Source organism: Gallus gallus, chromosome 1 (genome assembly GCF_016699485.2).
Source record: "Gallus gallus isolate bGalGal1 chromosome 1, bGalGal1.mat.broiler.GRCg7b, whole genome shotgun sequence".
Taxonomy (NCBI): domain Eukaryota; kingdom Metazoa; phylum Chordata; class Aves; order Galliformes; family Phasianidae; genus Gallus; species Gallus gallus.
This window is the reverse complement of record NC_052532.1, coordinates 137902702-137924111: the sequence shown is the minus strand read 5'-3', so window position 1 is coordinate 137924111 and position 21410 is coordinate 137902702.

Below are 21410 nucleotides of genomic sequence, written 5' to 3'. Positions count from 1 at the left end.
AGCAGTTAGTGAGAAGGTGCGGCTGAACCACTGCAACATGAGCCCACAGGGGTAACAGAGCTGATAAAGAAGTGGGACAAGCAGAACACAAAAGATGAGCCGTGGCATTTGGTGAAACAAGCGCCAGGATCTGCACCTAATATTGTCCTGCTGTAGAAAATAGAACAACACCCAAACGTCATGTTTGAAAGCTGTACTTTATTCGATGTGGCAACATACTGGTAAGCTGCATTACTAACCTGTTGCTGCTTATCGGCACGAACCTCTGGAATTGGTACTGCTAATATTAACGTTGATATACAATGACGTCGGAACTTAACAGCAGGTTTGTTTTCTCTTGGATGGATCCCATTCCCTTGGATGTGGGCCCTGGGCAGCCTGGTCTCGTGGGTGGCAGCCATGCCCATGGCGGGGGGATTGGGACTAAGTGATCTTCAAGGTTCCCTCCAACCTAAGCCATTCTATGATTCTATGCTTATTTGGAGTCTGCAGCTGAAGTTACTGTGGGAGCAGAAAGGAGGAGAGCTGCAGTTGGCAGGACAGGTGCTTGGAGATAGCAGGTTGGGCACCTGCAGTAGCAGAGGGCAAGGATGCTCGCGTACATGCAGAGATCGGGCTGGAAGCTTCAGAGCGCCTTATAAGAAAAGCCCTGCATCTGAAATCCATCCTCATTCAAACAATCGACGCCAGGTGGCACTACAGAAAGCAAAGAAAAGGCAGCGGCTGCGGAAAGCGGCCGGTGCCGGCCCCGCTATGACCCAGCGCCTTGGCCGTGCTGCCCTGCCAGCGGCCGCACAGTGCCGGCATCACTGATCCCAAGCGTCTGTGCAGACCTGCAAGGATGGAGAGAAGAGCACACCCTATCTAGTTCATAAACGGCCTGCGTGATGCATTTGTTTCTTTATTTTGAATGCAGACTGTGTCTGTCACTTGGCAGAAGAGAGCTGCTCAGTTCTGCTTTGCTGTTACAGCATGCATTAGCTGCTGTTTACTGCAGTCCTGCTTTCTGCCCACTGTCTGAGATGCTGCTGTTTGTGTATATGCTAGGGGCAGTCCAGACACCAAACCAACCCCTACGTGTACCCCAAGGCTTTGGATCTTCTCAAAGCTTTTCTACCTCTGCTCAGGCAAATAACACGGCAGCAGTCCCGCTGTCCAGACAGACACATCACCATCTCAGCTGCTAAAGAAGATGTGTGGTGCAGTAGGCAGAGATCTTTATTTCCTTCCTACTGTTGTTCATGTAAGAGAGGAACGTGAGCCATCCCCTCGTGACAAGCCAGGAGCTCAGTTCCCTCCTTTTCTCTCACCAAGTGATGCTAGAAAAGCAGAGCAGACTGAAGACCACGAAGCACTCTATTAACAACGAGGCTGCCTCAGAAGATGGAGAAGAGGATATTGGAAGGGGAAAAGGTCTTCCACCTGCACAGCTTGCTCAGGGTTCTGTGTTACCTTGTCTCACTACTTTCCAACTTCGTAAGAGAACAGTGAGGTTCCTTACACCAGAAGTGTGTCTTATTTGTCCATGTGACTTTCATTTTGGGGGCTTTTGCTTCCTGCACTTAAGAGGGTTTGACATGAGCTGGGCTGCACGTATGCTCCACAGTTATCTGTGTTCTGCTCCCCTGAAGGCATTAAATATGGAGCAGTCCCATCTGCCCTTCAGTTCTTTGCCACACATCGTCCACAATAGCAGGACTTCGTAGCACTGAGGGAGGAAAATAGGTTGTGAAAAGAGAACAAACACAGAAATAGTTTTGAATTTGATTAAGATTTGTTCAGTATCAAATGAATTGTCAGTGCTTTTTAGGCGCTGAGGTTTCAGCTTGAGACATCGGTGCTGGTCAGAAGAGACAGTAACATTTAGAATATAAATCTCAAGAGGATGCTCAGCTTCAGCCTCTAATAACGAGTTTGCAGAAATCAGATTTAACTGCTCAAAATATAAAACGACACGTCCAACATTATTCCTTAGAAACCTACTAAAATGATGTGCTTCTTAGGCTACGATGAGCCCTTCAGTCTATCAAAAGCATCGTGTCCCAACGCTGTGAGAATCTGCAGGAGAATTGCAAATGATCTTTAGTTTGTCTCCTAGATCAGCGAATTCCCCAAGTACATGAGAAGACACAACGCTGTCAGGCACGTCAGAGGAAATATATCAAATCAGAAAGGCGTGATGTCACATTGGGGTGCATAGGACGAGGTATGCAGGACACCTGCTTTCACTGCTTTGGTGCATGAGAGCCTGAGGTTGAGAGGATGACCTTCAGGACATTCTGCAAGACTCAGCTGCTTACCCAACTCTTTTATGCAGGTGTGAGGAAGGGTCTTAAGATTTATTGCACATGTTTTGTTGAAGTTGTTATTTACTTATTTATTTTTTGCTGCGTACAGCTCACCCACATGATGAAATAGGTCTATCAAAAGTCAAAGTGTATCACTGCTGTCAGATGATAAGTTCCACCTTGTCTTTTAGAGCAATTTGGTTTTGTAAAGAGTGATGGTATAAATCAGAGGCGCATTTAATGGGTTTTAAGCTATTATTTCCAAATCTCTTTTGTCTCATGATCTTTTGTACCTATTTCTTAGAAACAGGAATAATGTTGTAGAAAAGGCTTGATAATATATTGGAAAATAATGTATAGGATACTTAACCAATTTATGGTTTTACTAATAACAGAGGAGAATTTGAATAAAAGCTAAGAGAATTGGCTGCTGTTACTTACATTCATCTGTAAGTGTTCCAAAGTGGCTATAAATTCCAGGAAATAAAAAGCAAAAACAAAAACATAAAGCTTAATACTGGTCAGGAAATGAATAAAAGAACTCAGTGGGGAAATTACGATCCATTGTGTTTTTCCTACTACAAAGCTGTGTCATCATGTCATGAGGCAAAGTATATAGCTTATATGATTTATTGCATATTCCAAAGACTGGGCATTGTGATACAGAGCATGAGAATATTCATATGCTGAAGGGTTTTTTGGTAGGGATACAACATACAAATAGTACAGAGTGTTCCATATCACAGCGAGATGATCGGGAGTGAGCAGGACCTTCCAGAGCTCGCTGCAGAAGAGCACTAAGAAACAGTTAGCTTCATTAGCTCCACAATATAGAAAAACAGCATTAGTTTTGGAAACACATTTTTCACCATTATTCAGTGAACCACATCATGTATTTTTGAAGGCACAAGCATATTTAACTGGAACATTTCACACAGAATTAAATGCACATGTCAATTAAGCAGTCTTTAAAACATCTTACGTCAGTATAATTGAGATCAATTTTAGGTGCAGCTGTCAGCTAAATAAAGGAATCAAATTATTGATAGAGTTTACTTTCTAGCTCATGGAAGTTCATCTTCTTTTGATGTTGCTGTCATCTGTGTATCACTACTGCTGATACTTATCCAGAATAGGTCTGTTCTGTGCCATCCCTAGCTTTATAGATGCCATCGCAGGGCCTCAGTATTCTTTCCAGTAAACAAATTCCTCCAGCTCAATAACACTTTTCTCTTAGTTTGTTTGGTGAGGCTGAGGTCAGGAAACAAAAGGATTTTGTTCTCCCGATACTGGATATTGCATCGCTAGAGTTGCTTTTAGCAGTCTACCCTGTTCTCCTATTTCAAATTTAGATAAAATACAAACACTCCCACTCTCTTCTGCAGTTACATTCTCCTTACTGGTGTCCTACAGCACTTTTCCATGGAAATCATGTTCTTCCCTGACATCAATTTCTAGAAGTTCAGGAAGAGTTTTAATAATAAATGAAATAGGATCTATCTGGCCTGCATCAGAAGAGAAACAAAGGATGCGCAGAACTTCGGAGCTCATTTGGTTTTCGGTTGCTTCCTCCCTTTTGTCTGGTGACACGTCTCACAAAAGGGTATATACACCTCAGCTGCCTTCTCTACCTTCAGCCCATGCAATTTTAAATGCAGTTTTAGGTACCTTCCCTTCCCTTGACATGGAAATACAATCTTTCAGGAAGGAAGTAGAACAGGCAGACAGGGATGGAAACTATTTGGGCATCTTAACATAATCTGCCCATGTTCAGTGGTATCCAAACTGAGCTACAGAATCTGGATACACACTTCAGACATAGCCCAGAACATGCCCCTGAGAAGCCCCAGTATGTACTTGTTATCCCAGCTGTCTGCGTTATCTCGTTTGTCACGTACTTTTAAACAATTATACATCCAAAAGCAATTACTTTCATAACGTGAGTTTTTACCAGCAAACGGCCAAATAGGAGATGGAACCAGACTTTCACTGCAGTGATGTGCAAAATGCAATTGATAATGGTTTTAAAGAATCTTTTAACTATATTTCCTACACATTTCTTAAAAGGCTATCTTAAAACTAAAGCAACACCACCAATCACAACATTTATACTGTGGTTTAATCTTGTAAATATTTGTGACTAAAGAACAATCACAATATAGGATTGAGTTTGTCTTCACGAAGACCATCTTCTTTTCCCATTACAAACTGACGATGGATTACTGTACTCTCTGCTGCAAATAGATTTTCGATTTTGACATTGATTTGATCTATCAGCTAATTGCAAGCATACACTTCCTTAAGATGCTTGCCAGGAATTATGGCCAGAGAGGGCTCTGTAGCTATCGTGCTAGGCCGAGTTCTGTGCTAGGCAAAGTATGCGTTGTTACCAGGAGCTGCAAGCAGATTTATCGATAAATTACACAGAACTGAGTACAAATACAAAAAGGAATGTGGGAACAGTTCCTTCATCTTCTTCAGACTTGGTGTTCAGTGTACAGGTAGCAGAAGACAAAAGCCTAAAAAGAAATTATTCTGTTAGATCTTCTCTGTAAATATAGAAACATGTTTTTCTGGCTCTGTATTATTTTACTGTTTTATTGATTTATATATAATTGTTTGTTTCACTAATCAGAAAAAATATCCGCTAGTAAGGGCAAAAAGCTTGAAGGCCTCTAATTGGAGGTCACTGACAAACCAGTTTTGATGATGAGTTGGATGCAAGATGGAGCAAATTTATTTGCTGCTAGGAAGAGTTTCTCATCCATTTTGAATAGCTGAGAGACGTCCTTTTAAATCCCTTGGCCATTTTCCTGGGAATCTACATCTGCTGCCAAAACAGTTCTAGGTACATACCACACAATGCTAGTTTAACTCTTTATGGCACTGGAACTCTACCTCATTTTGTTTCACTGTCTACATTTAGTTCTGATGCAACTATGTGGATTTCACAGTAATTTTTCTCATTTGCTTGAAAGATGAATGTGGGTCATTCCATTTGACTGAAATTCTGCTGTGGCCTCATCCACCTCTGAATACTTACATGTCCTGAAGTCTACACTTTCCTTTTGGCCCCTATAGTTTCTCTTCTGCAGAATGCCCTATCAGTGGCCAGGGTGAACTAATAGGCCATAACGGCCCTCACGTGGAACATCCACCCCATACCTCTATGTCAGTGTGCTCTCAGTGCTGGGTGTTCAGGCTTAGCCTGCACTATGTTGTAGCTTATACCTGTTTCCTGTCTGTGCCTGCTCATTGTCTGTTGATTCAGACTTTTGGACTTCCTAATCTGACCTTGGCCCTTCCCTGTCATCACGGACCTGCTCAGTGAGCACTGGGCAGTGTCTGACCCAGTTAGCCTTATTAGACTTGACCCTGATTTGTGGATTGACTTCTTGACCAACTTGCCTCAGCTGAGGGCAGTGGGATGGATCCCTTACTTGTGAGGTCCCTACACTTCTGGCTATGTTATCACCTGTGAATCACTGCCCCTTAAGAAGCAGCTGTCAATTGCTGCACTGTAGAGTCATTGGTAGAGCAACACTTGGAACACCAGGGTTACTCTGAGGAGAGTGAAAATGCTTGCATTTTCTGGATTTGTGTATTCTGAATGATATGGCTGATTGTACTGGCTGAGAATGTGTTAGAAAGCAAGCAACCTTAGGGCGTTCAGAGAGGCACACCCACATTCCTCCAGCATGATGAAAGCAACATCACACAATGTCAGCGTAACAGAAGACAGATTATTTCTAAGATTCCTGCCAGCTGATTAGCTGATAAACTACAGTCATGCCTTATGTCTTCTCGGAACACAGAAAGACAAGGAGAAGCATCATGACATTTTTACAGAAAATTAGAAGTGTTTTGAACAAATCAAAGCAGTATTATGGATAGGCTTTAACTGTAATGATGTGGCTATGGGAGAAACCCTGTTGTACAGGTATTTTTTTCACCATCACGATAACGAATGAGTGCTAATAGGGTAGGCTGTGAGGAGAGAAGAATGGACTTACGGTTCCCTTAAGCCAATCCCAGTAAATCTGCCTCTGAGAGATGATGGGTGTCTGATGCCAAATTTAAAGATTTAATGAAATACACATTAAAAATGATTGTGTATTTACAACATATCCCGCTTGCATCTGTAAAGAGACTGAAGTCAAATAATGACTCAAGATGCCAGCAGAAGTCTCATTTTGAAGCACACCTGAAAGCTGGCAGTAACAGCTAAGATTTTTTTCTCCCAGGGATGACTGATATGTATTATTAATGGAAAATATGAGCTGTGTGATAACATACGGGAAAACAAGATGTATATTAGGAAGCAAGCTTAAGTGTCAAATATCAGCTGAGACATCATGTAAGACACTAAAATTTAGCATGAAAGGTTGAGAGTGTGATCGGGCACTGGAAAGGCTCCCCAGGGAAGTAGGCATGACCCCAAGCCTGAAGGTGTTGAAGAAGAATTTGGACAACACTTTTAGATATATGGTTTATATTTTGTGTTGCCTTTTTTGGAGTCAGGAGTTGGACTCAGATATCCTCATGGCTCCCTTCCAACTCAGGATATTCTACAATCCTACGAATTAAAAAACAAGATGCAATTTTCTCTTTAAAATAAAGATTTTTAAATGCTGCTCTATATAGTGTTCTCATATAAACATTTGCATGGATATTCATATCAAATTACAAGTAAGAATGAGTAGACAATTAAAATGTGTGGTCAAAATGACATTTGTGATGGCATTATTACATAAAATTAATTAGCAGGCTACATTAGTTTCTCTGTCTTGGCATAGCTTTAACAGTTCCTTTCTTTTTTTTTTTTTCAACTGCCACAGATGTCCACAGAATGTTATTCATGTACATCAGTTGTAGTCATTAGGGCAAAAATTTATATAATTATATTGCATTAAAAAAATAAATAGCATTTAATTAATTTATTTGTATTTTCCTTTGTGTTGAATTTCAAGTCTTTAAGAAGTATGACCAGTACTTAAAAATATATGCAATAAAAGAAAAATAATGACAGCTTTTTCTCATAAATAAGGAATTTACCTTAATGATGGCCCTATTTACACATTCCTATAGCAATTACATAAATGTTCTCTCCTAAAAAAAACCACGATTCGCATAGCTGAAAAAAAATAAGATGCCTGAGTTCATGACTCTGTAAGAAACACGCTGTCATGCATACTGTGGAGCTTCAATCGTGTGATGCTGATATAAGTCCAATCTCCAGGCATCTTAGATATCTATTGTGTTCTGAAGGAAATTGAAGAATCCGTGCTGACAGCATGAAGTTACACTGAAAAAGGATTTAACTTGTACTTACTCTGTCATTTTACACCCATTTGCAATTTAGTGTCTTCCAAGGCAATAGCAGGGTAAATACAATAGATTTGGTCCAAAACCAAGTGTGTGGTCTGAAACCAAGTGGCACCCACTGACGTTCATTGACGCTTACTGAATGTTTGCAGAGACCAAACAGTGTTTGTGTGCACAGTGAGCTGGTGGCTGGTATGTTTCAGTGGTGGTGTCAGCAATGTGAAAGACAAGGCACTCCTAGATCTCATTCCATATTTTACACTTGCATTTAAATAACATGGGCAGTTGGGTCTAAAATCAAGACATAAGATGACATGAAATATTCCCCGGATGGTTTTTCTAGTTTCCTTTGGCATGTGAGGAGAAAAGGACTTTCTCTGCCTAACAGTGCCGTTCTGAGAAAAAAAATGTTGCTATTCTTAGTCAGCTACTATAGAATCTAATATCTGGCGTTCTTGCTTGCCACTGCTAGGAGAGATAATGCTAGCAGTCCAGCGAACTTCCCAACACACTGTCAAGTATTTTTAGTATAATATCCTGTGTTAGTACTGGTCAAACTCTTATTTATATCCTTTAGCCTATGTTCTGGTAACAATTACTCAGGAGAAAGAACTTTTTTGCCTTCTGCTTTCAGCTAAGAATGCCAAGTGAGAGTCACTAGGAGTTTAACAACTAAGGTTTTCAGATTTAATGTGTTAAGGTCTAACCCTGTTAGGAATTGAGTGCAGTTTCCCCTTGAAACAGTTCTACCTGTAAATCCAGAAATAGAAGAGTGAAATTTAAATGGTTTGTCTGTATATTTTGTCTTGTCTTGCCTTGTGTGGAAGAAACAGTAAGGAGAATGTACCTATGCTGATCTCCATAACAATTGGCTAGGTCATATCCAAAAAATTGGATAATTTATAGCAACGAAAAAGAAGATTTTACTCCCCTGTAGACAGGTAGACTCTTGGTAGTCGAAGTATTTTAGGCAACTTTCAGACATACTCTTCTCATCCCCTCAGGCATCTAGTATAATTCAAAAGAACGAGCTTTTTGCCTTTGGTATCCAAAGATTCTTATATCCAAGTTCTTTTACTCTGTGAATAATTTTGAAGTTGAAGTTGTTATAGACCTCATCAACATATGAAAGATGTCAACCAAAGATTCTTCAGAATTCAGTAATTCAGTGTTGGTTCAGAGAGATCATTTAGGTCAGGAAGAAGATTTTTTTCTAGCTTTTTCTAATCACCATGCCTTTTGCATCTTACAGCATTCTCTACTCATCTCTCTACTCTGGTTCTTCTCTGTCCTTCTATAAACTGGACAAATTTCCTAATTTTTCCTCAGCAGAGCCAAAAGTTTTAAGGGTCTTTTTGATCTTGCCCACAGCTGGCTGAGCAAGAACAAGCAAATGTTTTGTATCCTGGTTTGCATGTCAGCTATTACAGTATGAAATTCTAGTATCAATCTACCTCTGCCTTTGAAGCTACAAGAGTTGAATTTTTTTCAAAGTTTAACTAGATATGAACTAACAGACTAAAATCTATCTGTCACAGCAGGGCAGTGGTTAGGATATAAAAGTATTCACCCTCTTCCTCTATGTGCTTAGAGTGTCTGGACTGACTGGCTTTAAATATTCCTTTCAAGCAGGACCTTATCTGAATTATTATGCAGAGGTGTGTCTGACTTCTTTGTTAGGCCAGAACCTTGCTGGGAATAGCCGTTCCTAATCCTGCTTTTTCAATCATTTACAAAATTACTTTTTCCCAAATTGTATGTGTGAGAGGGCAGAGATGAAGAAAACAAGAGATACTGGCTCTCACCAATATTAAGCTCTTGCCTCTCCTCATTCTTGCATCCTTCACCGAATCTGCAATTAGAATCCACGATTTTCCCTCCCTTTGCCTGGGCTTCAGGCTGCTGTGCCCCATACTCAACTACACCTATTTCAGCCTTTCATACATATATTTAGTTTCTGCATTTATCATTGTCTTGATAAATAAGACAGTGGTGAACATCATCTTTAACATTTTCAAGCAATAGGTAATAGTGGGAAAGGAAGTAAACATCAGATTTTTAACCAACAAAGACAGTTTACACAGTTCTTAGATGGAGATCCTTCTGGCCCACATCTTTTCTACACCTTTCAGAACTCTAAGGGCCTGGGCATCAACAATTAGATTTCTTAGTACCTGAGCCAATTACCACTCTAACAGTGTAGAACAACAGGGCACGGGAAAAGCATTAACTCATAACAAAGCGAGTAATTACATTAGTAGTACATTTTTCTTCTTGTTCTTTATTAAAAATAGATGTATATTGTTGTGGATTAAGACTACTGATTTTTTTTTAAGTGTAAATGCAAACAGACTTACAAGTCTGATGACATTTCATGCTGTAACATTTATATATGTATATATATATAACATAACTACCTTCAGCATCTCTGTTCTATATGACATCTATTGAAACCTGGTGAGCATACAAAATCATGCCCAACTGAGAAAGGAATTGCTGAAGAAGGCCACAAATGTTTAAGTCACTGTCAAAAGAATGTTAAAGGAGAAGCTGGAATAGTACGCAGAGCAGTGGATGTACACTCACTTTGCTGGCAGTACCAGCATATTTTTGGATTAATTTCACTAAGCTCCAGTTTGGCTGAACAAGCAGAAATTTCTGAACTGAATTCAGCAATCTAATTTTAGTTAAGCGTGGTTGAAATCAAGCCATATGCATGAAACACAGCCAAAATTTGTGGATCTGATTTATTTGGACTCAGATTCAACAGAAAGTACTACAGAGCAAGTTACACTGAAAGGCACTTTCTCCTACTAATCCTTTTTTAAATCTTTAAAGCTAGGTCAATGGAAAGTAGAGAATATGTACAGAAAATTGCAGCTAATTACTTAGTTTGAGGCTGAGAGTTGTAGAAACAGTAGGAGAACTGGATATAACTATTTCCAGAACATTGCAATCCCTGACAGGCAAACTAAGATGAACAGAAATTGGTACGTTTTCTAAAGTTGTGCAGAAAGGAAGATAAATGACTGTCCTCTACACTCATACATTCACTGCGTTCTTATCTAGAACAAACACTTTTAAAAATGTATTTCCTCTGGGAAACAATTGCTTTGTGGACTGTTGTATCAAATCTCTAAAATCTTTCCTGACCAAGAACTTTTAATGAAAGAAAGGACTCAAGTATGAAAGCAGATAAAAATGCCATAAGGAAAGTGAATTCAGATGCTGAAAAAAACATTTGTATTCCCGATCCTCCTCTGTTCTTCAGGAAGACTGACTGCCTCCACTCTTCAGAGAAAAAGACACTTTCATCTCATTTTATCTCTAATTCCAATCAGTAGAATCATAGAAGCATAGAATAGCTCAGGTTGGAAGAGACCTTCAAGATCATCGAGTCCAACCACAACCTAACCATACTACCCTAACTCTAACAACTCTCCGCTAAATCATGTCCCTGAGCACCACATCCAAACGGCTCTTAAACACATCCAGGGATGGTGACTCAACCACCTCCCTGAGGAGCCCATTCCAGTGCTTAACAACCCTTTCTGTAAAGGAGTTTTTCCTGGTATCCAACCTAAACCTCCCCTGATGCAACTTGAGGCCATTTCCCCTCATCCTGTCAAAGACAGAAAAGTCATGGCAGCATCAGGTATGGAAAAAAGGCAAAATCTTGTAAAAGCAAAGACATTTCCTTCTCGTCTCATAACTGTATGCTAGACTATTCTTATCTGAAAGCCAATATGCTTCTTAATTGCTTATCATTGCAGCCGTCTGTTCTGAACAGGACTACTGCATTCATTCTGGATGAAGCATAGTATCATTTTACAGTGATATTACTGAAGCAAGGAGTTGATGCAGGATTAATAAAATTCCATTTGTATTCCTAGAAGATTATCATAAAACTGAATCTTTTTATTGGCTCTAGTATATGGCTTCATTTTTAATATGCATTTGGCCTCATCCTGTCACGTAACAATCATCATAACTTCAGTATTACATTTTCCAGCATAAAGTATCAATTCTGATGTTATCCTATAAATCATATTAGCACAAGCAACAATGTGATTTCTGGAAGCTCGAGTCCTTTGAGTAACAAAGGGATTGTAGAGTATCCTACGTGACTGCAGACTGTTTTGGCTGTTTACTCTTTCCTTTCATAAGAGATTTACCTTTAATAAGTGTTCCTGTAAATCTGGCCAAGTCCTTCAGTTTCTTTGAGCTTTTATTCCTGGCTGCATAATGCTCCTCAGGATTGTGATCTCAAGATAACAGCATCCTAGAAAGTCACTGCATTCCTTTTTCTATTATAGAGAGATTATGTTTAAGAAATAGGATCAAAATGGTATTTTGAAGCATTTCTGGTTTCTCCTTTCTCTTTACCTAGCAATTTAGCTAAAACAGAAGATGATTTTTACTGGCCAGACTTAGGGAAGTTCAGCCATCCCGATATATCTGATTTCCACTACTTCCTCTCTCCTCCCTTTCATTATAGACTGAGACAGAACTTGGCCTACTGAGTGGAAGCTAAGAAACAACTTAGCACAGGATTGGACTTATTCTGCAAGCTGCAGTCTCCTGCCTCCCCCTTGCCAGGTTGATGCTGAATCCTGCCTTGAAACAGATCCCAAAATCTAATTCCAGCATGATTGACATCAGATGATGACATCGTCAGGAACAATACATCTCCAGACTTTTAAATGCCACGTTTAAGTGTGAGATGAGTGTGATTGTGCCACTTCCCAGTTATTTGTCCTTTACTTTTCAACCTACCCTATGCAAATGAAGTCTGCAGGGACACACCTTCCCGGTTGCAATGAACTGCTGTGGAATTCCAGGCTGTTTTGATTTTAAGATATAAAGATGGTAAATTTATATATAAGATGGTAAATCGGTCACCTCACATGGGCCTGCATCGGATGTATGAATAATTCACAGACCTCCAAGAGGAAACCATGCCAGATTTTCTTGCTTTTACGAAATAATTTTTGGCAGCCTACCAGTTTGGGCATTATAACATGCAAGCTTATTGAGAGAGGATGTTTTCTCAGAAAGAGCTTTTTTTTTAACCTTAGTCACAGAGGGAAGTTTGACACGTGTTATCACCTTGTTCTGGCAAATTTAGCAGGCTGTGTAAAATAAGCACATGTTTGGTTTTGTCAGTAGTGGCTGCAACACCTGGAAAATGTACATAGTGAAGGAAGTCATGCAGAAATCACACCACTGCGTCACAAAAGGGGGAAAGGCTTGGCAAAAAGGGAGCACAGTTCATGCTTTTGTTAATGAAAATTAAACCTCAGTAAAGGGGGTAATAAGTAGCACCTATTCCAAGGAAAAAATGGCTGTATATTTGGGATAGGAGCCTTTTAAAATGAATAATAGAAGTTGGGTGGTCTAATGCAAACTGTTTCTTGCTATTTGTTATCCATTATTTCATACAGAAGTCCAGGACAGACTAGGTTTTCTAATGCATTTGCATAAATATATGTACAGCACCCCGAGACTTCTTTAGGCCTTTGAACATGACTGTGGTGGTTTTTTACTAAATATTATTTTCTGGCACTATTCATTGAAGTTATTTTTACAGTATTTTGGTTACGTAATGAACACAAGAATAAACCAATTTGATACTCACAGTTCTAGCAGTTTCCAGTTTTGTGCTGAAAGAAATACCCAAGCATGCTTTCCCTGTAAAATAAAAGGTTTCTTAAAAAATTCCCATCAGTCTTTCGCTGACTCTTGCTGAAGTCCCATTACCAGTTTGCTGTCTGTACAAACACTGCTAAATATGTCCTGCTGATATCCGCAGATGCACAGCCCTGAGATAAAATGTTGTTTGTTTGCTTTTTAGAACTTTGGAGTGTAACATAGTATTCCCACAGCCTTCACTTGCCTGCTGAGCATGAGACTGAGTAGAAAGCACTGTGACTTAACAAATGCTTTTATTAGCCAGGATTTCGGTGCCACTAAGGGCTTGTCTAAAAACTACAGAGCTGTACTAGGGCCAATTCAAAATCTCTTTACAGTCACTAGCTTGGGCTCTGGCAGCAGTCTAGTCATAGAACTGAGACAATGCATGCTGCTTATGGGTTTGAATTAGCTTATACATCCCATAACTCTGACACTTAGGGGATATACAACATAGCGGAGCAATACGATTCCAGCTACTACTGTATTCAGATTCCTTTTCAGCAGCAAGTTCTTCTTAACGTACACACATATACACATATCTGCACATTGCATCATCCCATAGGCATGCTATATATATATATATATACATCTAATGCATCAGCCACTTAACGCGTCCTCAGACAGCTGCCAGGATTTTGTATCACTGTGTGTATATACAGTGACTAGTACTAAAGGGCATTACTGTAATCAAAATGTTAAAGAGAAAAATTGTAGTTTGCATGTAAGTGGCTGCGTATGCATTTGTAAATAATCACTCCAGGAACTAAACGATGAAATACGAAGCTATCAAATATCCATCCCTCCTCTGTCCCATCTCCTCTCTTCTCTCTAGCTATCATCAGTTCCCCAGTCTTGTTCATGATGTTTCTCTCTATAGTGCCACCACCATTCACTCTTAAGGCAGCTCCTTGGAAATCCAAGAAGTCTTTCAGACTGATAACGTGCTGACTGTTACAAGTAAATTAATTCCAGCTACACTCATGCCCATTCACTGACATCAGTGGGACTGCATGGTAGCAGGCAAAGAAAGGAAGGTAGCCTAAAGGCTATGTATTGCAAGGGAAGAATCCTGATTCATGGCCTCAAAGCAGGGAAGCCTTCATAAAACATTCTCCCTCTGCTGGGTTCTTCCCTAAATATCTTGCCTTTGGTTAGCAGCCTGAACCACCTCCTCTTTCCAAAGGAGGGGGAGTAGGACAGGGCACAACAGGAAAGAGTGGAATGAGCTGACATTTCCCTTACTTCCTTCTCTAAGCAATATGGAAAATTAAGGCAGATATTTGGAATTTCTGCAGCACATGCAATTGCTCATTGCTCATGAATTTCTCAGTACAGAGGAGGCAAAGTGATCTCTAATTGATCAAATTCAATTTCAACAGCAGCACGATACCATGAACAAAACCTCCCACATCTAGTTATAAATCAATACCCATTATAAGACTCATTTTGCCAGGGTGATTAGTCCTGGAAATGTCACACATGCACACATAATTCCTGATTCAAATGAGTCAGGGCAGGCCTGTGTCATTCAGGATGGCACTCGCACTTCACATGGTTTCAAATCACTACCGTGTCTCCACGGATAGGAAACAGCAGCTACATTAAATCTCTGTAGTTACGTGGAAGATCCTCTTTGATGGTAACCTAATCTGAGGCAGTAACCTGCTAGTAAACAGTTATTTTAGGAAACAAAAAGAAAGAAGCACACACAAGAAGGCAGTTCATGTTATCTCCTTTCACTAAAGGAGCTTAAAGCAATAGTCATAGAGGACACAAATCACGCTACTGCACACTTGCCACACTCCCATCCTTTCCAGCAACAGCCAGTTTTACTGAAGCAGTAGAAGAAAAAGTGGGGCAAAGCAACAGTAGCCTTGACTTATTAAGATCAGTCAACAGTGAATGACTGCTGCAGGACTGCCCTCGTATACATCTTTATTTATAGAGCATCAAGTGTTGCTGGTGGCATGTAATCATAGTATTTAGTTTACTACTAGATACATCCGTCTTAAACACTTTCTTGTGGTATTATCCACCTCCACTATTAGTTCTCTACTGTGAAGCATTGGTTCCCTGCAATAATCCCCAGTTAAGTATATTCCATTTTGTCCCGCCTTTCTGGACATTAGAAAGTCAAATCTCCTTTCTCGGCAGTCTCTGCCTGGATCCAGAGAAGACTTTCAGCTACTGAAGGGGTGGTACCAACCTGATATCACTTGCCAGGACAGTCTGTTCCAGCAAATAGGTTAGAATCTAGAGCATACCAAGTCAGAGAAAGCTATGGTTTGCCTAACAGGGCCATAAAAGCCCAGTTGCACAGAAGCAATAGCTCCCTCAGAAGCAGTCATCTTAGTGGGCACAGACTGAGCATCTCAGCAGAAAGTGGCACGTTGCAGAGCACTGCCTCTTGAGAAAATCTCTCCCTTCCCAGGCATTTCACACTGTGTTTCACACTCCTGGCTGGCTCTCCTTTCCACACAGCCATCAGTCGGGTGCTGGTTACAGGACTGACAGCTATTGGAAGTAGCGTGGCCAGGCATGAATGTTGTCATCACAGTTCATTAATCCTTTTCTAGTTGGCATGAGATAACACGCAGCCGTTACATGAAATAAAGACACAGAAAAACAAACTTCCACTACAATAACAGCAAACATATTGCGTGGGAGCAAGCTGCTTTCGTGCAGCTCTACTTCCTCACTCTCAGCAAGCTACACAAATGTCCTTTTGCTTGCAAACTTCATGAAGGGGCTAGGAGATGTCAGGCACTTCCTTGATTTTCCAGTGAATACTTTTGTCCACACACAACACCAGACTGCAACAGACAGGCTCCCCTTCCTGCCTCTCCCAGCAGGTTTTCAGTGTCAGGACTATTAGAGGAAAATACAGAATTCAAACCTCTGTAGATATGTACTACAGAGGTACTTTATTAGTCAACAGGCAATATGATGGGGAAGAGAGAGAAGACAATAAACAAGCTAATAGAGTTGTTATGTTCAAGGTTTTTTTAATGCAACTCTAATCTTTATTTTTATATGCCTGTTTGTATGGATGTAAAGGTTTCTGCTAGTGCATCTCTGTCAGGAGGAATCCTTCTTCCTAGAATTATCACCTACTTAACTAAAACAATTTATAAAACACCAATGACAAGTTGGATCAAACTTGTAACAGCAACTTTACTGCAGTTTCAGTCAAAACCCTGCAGGAAAATAAAAGCAATGGCTGTGGCCATTACACATTTCACAGCAAGTGAGATGATGGAACTGAATGTTGTCATGGTTGAAAGCTTCAGGGATCTCATACACATCATTGAGCCTGCCTACAAAATGCTAAGTCTCACCATGTTCCCTCACAGCAAGATTCCCAGTACACACCACGTGCATCATGCCAAGCCTCTGCAGTGCTCAAGAAGATCAGCCAGACCTAGCTGCAGTAAGGGAAAACATAGCAGCATCATAAAGAACCATTTCCCAGTCAAACACGGGGTGGTCGCAGCAGCAGGTTTCATTACTTGCTACGCACATACAAAAAAGCCATGCATAGAGCATTAATACCAAAAACATCAGCAAAAACGCATTTGGAAGCATTCATTTGAATACTGGTATATTTGCTCATCTGTAAGAAAATGCTGATGCCTTTTGGACAAAGGAAATGAAAGAGGTGGGGTCTGTGCCACTGCCATCCAGGATTTACCTTTAGGAAACAAAGGAATACGGAATGCAGCCATCCTAATTCCAATCCTACAGCCTGTGAGGGGCCACCAGGAAGCCTGCAGGGTTAAAAAGGACCATTCCCTGAACATCCTCCTCCCACCACCACCCCAGCCCTGCTGTGTCTGCTCCCAGCACGTGAGAATGCAGTGTCTAATAATAACCAGGAGTGACAGGAAGAGCAGGGTGATGCAAAGGTATCGCAGGCAGCTCTATGTGGGACAAGGCAGCTTGCCCTAGACTGCAGTGCTGAGTGCCTTTCTTAGGAATTTGTCCTCCAAGTGGTGTAACTTTCAAACTGGAAAATCTGATGACTGAATACTCCATCATTTTTATCAAAGCTGAAAGTTCATTTTTGGAGTGTTTAATATTTCTGGTACTTTATGTATTGATTTGTAACTATTCATGATTCCTAAATAAACAATTATAAAACAAACTGAACGCAGTCAGGAGAAAATGCAGACATTCTTGAGAATCCTGAACCACATCTTTCTTGAAGCCCAGAATGCTGATGCTGCTATATTTAGTGCATTATTTGGTGGGAAAGAACAAACCACTAAAAGATTTCATCCTGCTTTGATTGAATGCTACATCAGAACAAAGGTAATTTTTGCAGATGACATTAAAGTGGCCAGAAAGTGATAACCTTTTTATTTACTGTTCTTCTGGAAGATCAGCTTCGTGCTTCTTTTGCTAGAAAGTATTGTCCAAAACTATTTCCTAGCCCGGAAATATGTTATGGTGAATGCTAGTTGTACTAATTGCTCCGCCTGGTTATTATCATGGAATGTAAGAGGAATTTTCATACACTTTATAAACAGTAGTCTCTTGTTTCTTGATTCTTGAGGGAAAAAAAAATCCCCAAGATGTGTAATTTGTTTGGGATTTGACAGTTTAACAGTGTAGAATTCATTAAATAGTGGAGACGGGCTCATCAGAGAGATGAAAAAGGTGAAAATAAAATTGTGTGTAGCGATAGGAGCCAGAACAGTGAGGGGCTACTAAAAATCAAAGCAAAATAATATTCTGTCCCTTTAAGAAACCAAAAATAAAACAGAATACTTTCCTCATTTAGATCCCAATACTGCACTCAGCTCTACAGTCACAGGACTCTGACTGTGGGGGGGAGTTCATTGCCGGATCAACGCACTGAAGTGTAAAATACAGACATAAGGCAAGACTAACACTAACGCAAGCCCAAAGTGAAGAGTAAACACAGTTCATACAGCAAGGTCAGAATATTATTCACAACACCTATAGATTCCAGCACTTTCCTTCCTTCAATTTGTTCTCTGCTCATTTATATCATATTTTCCCCCACTTTGGTTATGCATGGCTGCGACTAATGAGATTTGTCACAATTCCAAAACCAAATATGTATGAAGGTACTTGTGTGTGGTGTTTGAATGGGAAAGCAGGTGAGCGGAGAAGGAATTAAATGGAACATCACATTAGTAACCATAGCAGCCAACAGCATTTCATCCCATGAGAAGCTTTCTCTGGTGGAGGCTGGTTTCCCTTTTTACGAGTTTACTACACTGTTTCCCAGCAATGGCTGTGTCCTGCAAATGGTCCATGTGACTGGACTGCCTACTGCTCGGTGTCACTAGAAAGATTGCCTTGAGTGCTGTGCCTTTCCTGATGATGAGGATTACTTTGTGACAGCCAGAGATTGGATCTCTTGCAAAGATATATTTGCTAATGACCAAGATTTCCCTGTCATTTATTAAGTAACACACATAGAGGTAATATAGATGGACAAATCTTGGTTGTGATTGCAGAGAACTGCCTGAGCTAGTAGTCAAATTATTTTAATGAACATCCATTCACTTGATTGTGTTTGATACTCAGAAGTTAAAATATATTCTTTCAGATGATTTTGTAAAGAAATTACGTAACAAAGGTCACCTTTGTTAGCAAGGATGTGGGAATTTTACATTGCCATAATGACAGTGCACTTAGCATTTGAGTATACCAGAAGATATGCATTATTGCCAGAGGTTGGGAACAGAGAGATCAAAAAGTCAGAAAGATTTCTCATTTTCACATGAACTTTCTGGAAAAAAAAAAAAAAAAAAAAAAAAAAACAAAAACAGATCTAGACAAAGAATGTCATAGGAGAGTGAAGTGATTTTCAATCCTTTGTCCTCTGGGCCACTCTACTGATCATCTGGACAATGGCTTGATGCTGGCCACCGTACTCTCTTGGACTTCACGCTTTACGTTGCTTCCTCTTCAATTCATAGAATCATAGAATGGCCTGGGTTGAAAAGAACCACAGTGATCATCGAGTTCCAACCCCCCTGCTATGTGCAGGGTCGCCAACCACCAGACCAGGCTGCCCAGAGCCACATCCAGCCTGGCCTTGAATGCCTCTGGGGATGGGGCATCCACAGCCTCCTTGGGCAACCTGTTCCACTGTGTCACCACCCTCTGTGTGAAAAACTTCCTCCTAATATCCAATCTAAACCTCCCCTGTCTCAGTTTAAAACCATTCCCCCTTATCCTATCACTGTCCACCCTCATCAACAGCCGTTCCCCCTCCTGTTTATAAGCTCCCTTCAAGTACTGGAAGGCCACAATGACGTCTCCTCAGAGCCTTCTCTTCTCCAAGCTAAACAAGTTCAGTTCCCTCAACCTTTCCTCATAGGAGGAATTTGTCAACTGCTCTGTACAGTTACTGCACCCTGAGAATACTGCAATAACCACTGATTAAAATCTTCTTCAAATGAAGTCCATCCATCCATCCATCTATCCATCATAAACTCCTGGAAGTGAAATTTTTTTAACATGAGACAAAGACTCCTCAAAAATAGTGTCATTTTCACAAAGAATTAGCAGAAGGATGGGAGAATATAATATTTGCATTAGATGAATTTGCAAACATCTGTTCCATGGAGAGAGTAATTTCTCTTATTAACACAAATTAACTAGTTTAAATATATGGTGTAGACATAAGAAAGAGAAGAACTTGTTCCTCTGATCAGCTTCCCAGAAATGTAGTAGAGGAAGGGACACAAGAAGTGAAGTATTTGTAGGGAAAAGCCAAAATCACTGCAGGATGAGTAATTTCACTCTAAGCATACAGAAATTGCTCAGGCAGGTGAGATGCATACAATAATGGTTTGTCAGTCTCTGTTGTTTTGCTCTTCTTGTGGTGCTCTCACATACAGCCAAGACAACTCTTAGTATCTACAACTCTTTTCAAAAGTATTTAGCTACTTTGCCTAGGACTAAAAGAGGCATGTAGTCATTATCTTAATAGGAAGCAGAAATCTAAACAGATGCCAAACATAGTGTTTAGAAATCTAGTGCCTACCTACCTACCTATACCTACCATATTTTCAGTGTACAATATATCACTATACCTGTGAAAACTGTGGAACTTTATGGGGGCTTAGCAGCTACATAATGTTTTAAAACCTTGCTTTCCCACCTTCCGAGGCTCAGACATTACACCAGAGTTTCAGAGCATTGTTGCCTGAAGGAAAGAATTCAGTATGAAGGAAGCTGCTGCCGTTGGACCAGTTTCCCAGCATTTTCAGTGCAATTATAAAACAAGGTTAACCAAAGAAGGATTGCAAAGTAGCAGAGAATACAGCTGTACATGAGAAAAGCAAATATTTTGCATGTTAAAGTATTCACCTTGGTGTCTAATGCTATTTAAACAACGAGCAGAATGTCTCAAGCAGAGATGTATTGATAAGTAAATTAAAGGGGATGTGAGATTCTGTACTAAGTAGTAAAATCTAGAGCAGTTGGTAATTCAGCTGGGCAGGAAGGAGGAGGCTGAGAGGCAAGTAATAGATCAGAAAGAATAATTTGGTAAGAACAAGTACGAGAAATGAAGAGCAACAGAACAGGACTAATCTGCAGTCAGAAGAGCAAGACATTTAGAAAGAACAGCTAGGTCATAGAAGGTGGAGAAGGCATAGATCTAATTTTAGAATTTATTTATTTTTTTAAAATATTAGGAGTGAAAAAACGTAATGGCATATTCAAAGACAAAGACTAATAGTTTAATAAATTGCTTACAAGTAAAACATTGCATAACAAGCAGAACAGATCCATGATTGATATGATCAAGGCTCCTGCTTTGGCTTGACTGTAAAGTCACAATGTGACCTTCCACTCGTCACTCCGGGCAAGATCCAATAAAGGACTCAGGCATCTTAAGCCTGACTTAGGCAGATTTGAGGTGCCTAAGTCCCACAGTATGACCTAAACACCCTGCTCTGTGATTTATTAACCCCAGAAGAACTTGTCACCCCAAAAAGGAACATGCATTTATTGCCCAGCTCTTTGTGCACACGCAGTTTGGTCAGCAAGAGCATGATGTGCTAACTTCCAGTGGGCTACCACCGCTCTCTCTGGGCTGCACTCATAAGTTTCCTT